Source organism: Cibotium barometz, chromosome 49 (assembly GCF_041138505.1).
Source record: "Cibotium barometz isolate CiBa-2024 chromosome 49, ASM4113850v1, whole genome shotgun sequence".
Lineage (NCBI taxonomy): Eukaryota > Viridiplantae > Streptophyta > Polypodiopsida > Cyatheales > Cibotiaceae > Cibotium > Cibotium barometz.
In genome coordinates, this window is record NC_141094.1 from 5,400,700 (window position 1) to 5,406,349 (window position 5,650).

The following is a 5,650-nucleotide window of genomic DNA, read 5'->3' on the forward strand; positions in this document are numbered from 1 at the left end:
TCATGCAAAAATGGCCCTTGGGCCATTCTTCCACATGTTGTGCATGAAAAGAATGGCCTTATGGCCATTCTTGGTGGATGCCCCACGCCATTCCAAAATGACTTGGGATGCCCCCATGGCCATCCATAATTTTTCCACCCATCTACATCCAACGCTTCTATGCTACGTGTTTGCTTAATCGAAATTTGGAGCTCTACCATCTCTACACTTGAATCGTACCCACGTTAGGCATGCATTGGGGCCATTCTTGCACTTGTTATGCATGAAAAGGATGGCCCGGTTGGGTGGCACCAAGGATATGCTAGAATGGCCCTAGGCCATTGTTGCATACACAAGAGCATCAAGATTGGCCCTAGGGCCATTCTTGGATGCTCAAGAGTATGCAAGAAAGCTCGTGCAAAAAGGCTAGAATGGCCCCATATCCATTGTTGCATGTAGAATGTTGAAATATACAAGTGAATGGGTGTGTGTTGGAACAAGCCCTTAGCAAGAGGCTGTAAATGAGAGGCTGTAAATGAGTGAGCAGCAGTGAAAAGTTGAGAGGTATCTACTGTGGGAGAGAATAAAGGGTAGCATGAGAAGTTCTAGGATGTGTGGAGATATTTTGGGACAAGTGACGAGGTGGAGAGAATCAAGCAAAAGAGGTGGAGTGACTCAAGGAGAGATCAGTGGGATTAGATGCTTGGCATCTTGTGGATGTAAACACTATAAATTGAGGCATTGGCCTAATGAGTATTAGCTAGTTTTTGAGTATCCATGCCTACATTAAGCTATCATGCCTACATTAATTACTCACTAATCTTATCTTAATCATCCATGCCTAATGAGTATTAGCTAGTTTTTGAGTATCCATGCCTACATTAATTGCTCACTAATCTTATCTTAATCATCCTCTAATCACTTTGCTAATGATATTGATTCTTGCATTTGATCCACCATAGCTTATCACTTTGCTTGCATTTCAACATGGTATCCGAGTCAAGCTTAGGATTAATCTAATTTTTGAGCCTAATTATCTTGCTAATTAGCCTATTAATCATAATTAGGAGATAATCATTTTTAAAGTCAATTTTCAACTAGTTTTTGTACCCCCAGCTGGTGGAGGAGCTCCCTCTCCCTCCAGCCTTAACATTAGGAAAATCCCTCTTAGCCATAGATAGGTGATCTCTCAACGTTGAATCCTACTTCATTAGCCTGTCAAATCGCTATGCAGGAGGGCAGAAAATTGTGAATTTACCGACGCTTCATTTTTGGAGAAAATCTTAGATCTACACTTACACAAAAGCAATTGGCCTAATTCCTCTTGGCCTTAGGGCTTTTAAAGGGTGCTCTACATGTTGGTGATGTCAGATTTGTGAAATTCTTTAAGGAGAAGTGGCATCAAGCTCTGCATCAAATCTGCAAGTGACTTTGGTAAAACAGAGATTAAGCATTCAATGTTTGGTCAAATCGTTTGTTTCTTGGCTTGATCCTCTACTAGTTAGACTAATTTCTATTGATGCCTTTGAAAGGAGTTGAGATCATTTGAACTCTAAGGCCCCAGATCTGGCCTCCCCGCACACTCTATTTTTTGAACACAAAATAAGGGATTATTTTACTAATCAATGATTAATCAATACTAATCACTATATTTTGGTGCAATTGAGGATTCAAATTTACCATTGGGTATCTGATAATACAGATCCCTATCACTTTAGATTGCAATTTGGAGATGGTTTGATACTCCAACCATTCAGTACAGAGATCAACTACACTTGGCTTTATGTAATTTTTGGTGAATTTATGCTGATAAACCTGTTATAATCATCATCTTGCATTTGCCCCCTGGTTAAAGCTTGCAAATCACACTCAAATTCAAGTTATTCACAGTCAGTGTTGCATTTGGGAATGTGCATAAGAATGAATGCTATATGCATTATGTATTGGGCACACATGGGTGATTACATCATTGTAAATATGGGATCAGACACTACCCTTGTCTAGAATAAGGTAAGAGGTAAGACCTCCCGCATAGATTTGGGTTTGCATTGCATAATTTAAAAACATTACACAAGATAAATATCAAAAGCACAAAAGATCAGTCACACAACAGTACATTAAAATATGTTGCTCACATGGAGCAAGAGCTGAAGGTAAAGCTCGTGGCCCCAGTCATGAAAGAAGAAGAACATCTCTTTTCAAGAGGAGGATCAACACCGAGAAGAAGAGCTAGACGAAGCATTGAAGGAAGACATGGACGCATGAAGAGAAGCTACCATAACAAGAAGACCGAAGACAAGAGAAGAAGAACATCTCTTTTCAAGAGGAGGATCAACACCGAGAAGAAGAGCTAGACGAAGCATTGAAGGAAGACATGGACGCGTGAAGAGAAGCTGCCACACAAGAAGACTGAAGACAAGAGAAGATGTGAGGCTCCAAGAAGTGTGAAAAGCTGTAAGGAAGAGAGGTAGAAACCCCACAACCCAATGTAGCCAGCCCCAACAGAGTAAAACCACCTCTGAGCCACCGATGATGTAGGCCATGTGTGGTAGATGTATGTGTGTAGGATTCCGCCCTCCAGCTTTTGAGGTGTAAAGGTGTAAGAAGCTCCCCTTCTGTTCTTGTAATTATTCCCCTCTCTGAAATAGAAGAAAGATCTTGTTTTACCCTATTTTTGCCTAGAGAGAGAAAATATCTAGGTACTCCAAAACTAAGATATCTTTGGATATAAAAATCCTCCTAGTGTCTAAAATGGTTTCCCCTGAAATAGATATTTAAAATGAATTTTCCAGTGTGCATTAGGAATCAATAAAAAATGATATAAGGGACCTTAGCCCTCGGGGGGGTCACTATATATAAAATATCCCTATCGCGTGCGTTCAAGGCCTATATTTTAAATCCCTTATTTATGAATTTTTTAATCTATATAATATCCCCTTTTCTTTATGAATCTATAATTTTTTTTGAAAAAATTTTAAATCATACCCTTATGTAAATATATTTCTGTAAGTTTCATAAATTAAAATTATGCTTCTGTTGAACGCACGTGATATTCACATTTTTTTGTGAGTGACCCCCCCGAGCCTTAGCCTAAGGGTCTAGATTTTTAGAAATTTCTGGATTATGGTCCAATTAAGGTTCCTATGGGTCAATAGGATTAATCCAAGTGTTGGGATGAGATAAATCCAAAGAATAAAAGAAAATACCCAAAAATGAGTAGATGCTCACATAAGATGAAGAGTTGGGTGAGTACAAGGTTTATTAGTTAAAAATTAAGATATTTTAGAATAATGATGCATTTTTGACACCTTGGTAAGGAGAAGGGTCCCTCACCTATAAATAGATCCTTAGTCTTTTGTAAAAAAATCTGTGAACTATACCATCCCAGTATTATACTAAAATAATGATATTTTCTATTATCCCTTAAAAATCCTCTACTTTTGGGGAGATTGGAGCTTCTCTCTCTCTTCAACAAGCCTTGGAGCTTTTTTCTCAACATACTAAACCAATTGATTGGTTGGGGGCTTCCTTCTAAGTTAAAGAAGCAAGCCAAATGTAGAGGTAAGGAGTAATTTCATAGTTTTCATTAATATTCTCAAAAGATTTCACTTTTCAACCCCTCTCAAGCTTGAGAAGTTTCAAACTAATTGTTTTCAATGCAAATCAAGCTTTCTATAAGAATTCTAATGATTAATCACAAAAAAGTTAATCTTTATGCTTAATTAGGATGCTTTTTATGTATATCTCTCTCTCCCAAAAGAATAGTCATTCCTATGACTAATTCTTTAGTAGCAAATGAATGCTTCTCATTGATAAATTCTTAATTCAAAACCAATCTCTAAGCTTGTTAAGCTAGAGGTTAAGAAAATGGCTTTTTTATGCTAATAAAATTATGGTAAACTTATGATTTAATTCCATAAATTGGATTTAAGTCTAAGGATAGTATTCTATCATAATTGTATTACAAAGTCTTATTCTTTCTTGAAATATTGAAAATTATCAGTAATAGCAGAGCGAGGCTATGTAAAATTTTTAAAAATTAATACATAACTCATTTTTATGCATATTGTAAAAAGAGGACTTTCTACCATATTCTAGGATTGGTCATCCTATGCTAAAAGAATGATTTTCATCATATTCATGGAAAACTAATTTTTAGTATTTATGCATAATTAATTAATTAAAGAAAAGAGAAATTTTTGGTAATTTTATTTTTATGCAAAAAGAGGAATTCCCATGATAATGGAGATCCATGTAATTAAATGGAAAAAGAGAAATTTTGGTATATTAAAATAATGAATATTTTTATTTAAAGAGAAATTTTAGATAAATTTATTTTATGTATGAGAAAATTCAAATGATAAAAGAGGAATTCCCATGACATTTGGAATTCAATCATTTAAAATGGTAAAAGTGAAATTATTGGCATATTTGAAATAATGGATATTTTTATTAAAGAAAAGAGAAAATTTAGATAAATTTATTTTATGATAAAAGATGAATTCCCATGACATTTGGAATTCAATCAATTAAATGCAAAAAGAGGATTTCCCATGATATTTGAGATCCAAGAAATTAAATGGAAAAAGAAGAATTTTTAGCATAATTCAAATTATGAGTATTTATCAAAAGTGGAATTTTGAGCATTATTAATTTTATTGGAAAATATGGGTATAATTGATTTATGTAAATCCCATGAATCTTTTACTCAAAAGAAGAATATTGAATATATTTCACTTGAGAAATTTGAGAAAGAATATGAAAATACTCGTTGAGAAAAAGTACCTTTAACTAGGCCAAGCTATTGGCAGAAATTTAGAAAAAGTCTCATCATCGATATCGAAGTAGAAAAAGCTACTAAATGTGAATAGATGTGAATAAGATAAGAATACGATGTGATAAGATGTGAATGCAATGTGATAGGATGTGATAAGATGTGAATAAGATAAGAATACGATGTGATAAGATGTGAATGCAATGTGATAGGATGTGATAAGATGTGAATGTGATGTAAATGGATGTGGATGTGAAGAGATGTGATGTAAATGGATGTAGATGTGGATGGGATGTGATGTGATGTAAATGGATGTAGATGTGGATGTGAAGAGATATGGATGGGATGTGATGTGATGTAAATGGATGTAGATGTGGATGTGAAGAGATGTGGATAGAATGTGATGTGATGTAAATGGATGTAAATGTGGATGTGAAGAGATGTGATATAAATGGATGTGGATATGAGTGTGATGAGATGAGATTGAGATGTGATGATATGTGAAAGGATGTGATGTGATATAAATGGATGAGAATGAGATGTGGATGTGATGTAATGTGGATGGGATGTATATGATGTGATGTGGATGTAATGTACGAGATGGATGTGAATGGATGCCATGAGATGTGAATGGATGACATGTGATGTGATGTAAATAGATGTGAATGGATGTGAATGTGATGTGATGTAAATAGATGTGAATGGATGAGATGTGATGTGAATGGATGTGATGTGATGTGAAATGGATGTGATGTGCATCGAGATAGATGTGAATGAATGAGATGTGAATGGATGAGATGTGATGTGAAATGGATGTGATGTGAATGTGAAATGGATGTGATGTGAATCGGGATAGATGTGACTGGATGAGATGCAATGTGAATGGATGTGATGTGA